At 40.8% G+C, this 1,745-nt stretch overlaps 1 pseudogene; it reads left to right on the top strand.

Annotated features, from left to right (window-relative positions):
- Positions 1-1,420: 1,420 nt before the first annotated feature.
- LOC129667154 (small nucleolar RNA SNORA17) lies at positions 1,421-1,514 on the top strand (annotated as a pseudogene).
- Positions 1,515-1,745: the final 231 nt, after the last annotated feature.

Below are 1,745 nucleotides of genomic sequence, written 5' to 3'. Positions count from 1 at the left end.
AAAATGTTTATTGATATATTTAATGTTTTGTGAATTATGAGTCTCTTAATTTTGTTATTTGGTTAAACATAATAGACTTAAGAGAAATTTCAGATAAACACAATAATAATTAAGTTGTCTTACCTTTGGTAACTCACAGTCACCGAAAACAAGCTTCATGTTTATAAATGCATGTATGTCTATGCTAATTTTGCTACTTTTAAGGTATATGTGTGTCAAAAAGAATAAAATCTTTTGTCCATGAGTTACTTGTTTTATCATTTGTAAACAAACATTTGTTATATGATGTTCTACTTTTTATTTTCTTCAGAACCAGAAATAAGGGCACCTGTCTCCCTCTCTATTCAAGACAAAGCACAAATCCTTTACACTTACTGTCTTTGTGGTTTCGGCTATCATGACACTGTGTGGAGTCAGAGGAGACTTGAGGGACTTTGCTTTAAGTCTTTGCATCAGAGGGTTATGTTTCTTTTATTTTGAAATTTTGAAAAATAAAACAATACTATACAAGCTCAGAGGGGGACTGCAAAGTCACATTTGCCTCTAAAATCTTATGCCATCAGCTGCTGTCTGAGTCATCATGGGAAAGTTGGGCAAGGTACTTAGCCTCTTTTTTTACTTTAATTACTAATCTTAAAATCGAAATAATTTGTTTCTTCATCGGGTTGTGAATGCAAATAGTGTTTATCCCAGTCAGCGGTTGCTCTAAGGTAGCTTTCTTTATTTGTGCCATGCCAGCACAGCACATGCCCTACCAAGCAGCCTATACACAATTCACCAGAAGGTATTGTGAGGTGAGGCCTCAGCTGTGAACGCATTTTAGAACAGACACAGAAAACCAGACTTCTAGTCTTTAGAGAGTTCTGTCTCTCAGGTGCTAAGAACCCTTAACATCATCACAGAAGTTCTCATTAATTCCCTGACTTGCACAGGAACCAGGAGGCAACAGCAGTGACCTCTGGGAAAACCTGAAGAAGGAGACACTTTTGGTGGGAAGCAGCCTCATTGCTGCTGTGGTAACACCGTCATAGGGCCAGTAGAGCTGAATGACAGAGGAGGTTTGTTGCGTACTTGCAGAATCAGTGTTTGTGTTTGGGGAATTCTCCCTCCTCTGGATGACAAAGACAGTGATTGTTTCTGTGTAACCTTAATCAAGTTGCCTTAAGAACATCCTAGTAACAAATCTTCTTAGGATATTTGCAGGAGGAAGGCTCCTTTTCTGGGGACCAATTTTTAACAAGTGGCCCTGTGTTTTTCAAGTGCTATTTGACCATGCTTTAACCTATGCTAGTCATAATAAGGTAAGTCTGTATTTGCTTTGGCTTCTACTTCCATTTCCTTTTGCCTTTCACACTTAATAATAGTTTTCACTTTTGCCCCGAGTGGTGTTGTTGCAGGTGTGGCTGCGGTAGATACATGTAGATCTACATGCTGCGGTACATGTAGATGAGAGAAGAGAGGCTATGTCTATCGTCAATGTCCTGAGCTATGAACATCTCAATTAGTCTAACATTTCCTGAGAAAAGCAAGCCTGAGACCACCACAAGCCAGGCACCAAGGGAGTTAGCCTGAAATAAGCACTAGTTAGGCACCATGCAGACCCAGATGGGGTCCCAGAACAGGGAGCTGGAGACTCCACCTTGGTGCCTCCACAGGGAATGAGAGGGAGACTGAGGACCCTTACTCCTGAGATAACCCCAGACACCCGGAGACCACGGGTGGAGCAAACAAATGGTGGAGAGATG

The sequence above is a fragment of the Psammomys obesus genome, unplaced genomic scaffold (genome assembly GCF_907164565.1).
Source record: "Psammomys obesus unplaced genomic scaffold, mPsaObe1.curated_primary_1811, whole genome shotgun sequence".
Taxonomy (NCBI): Eukaryota; Metazoa; Chordata; class Mammalia; order Rodentia; family Muridae; genus Psammomys; species Psammomys obesus.
The sequence above is the reverse complement of the archived record's forward strand: the minus strand, read 5'-3'. Positions and strand labels throughout refer to the sequence as shown.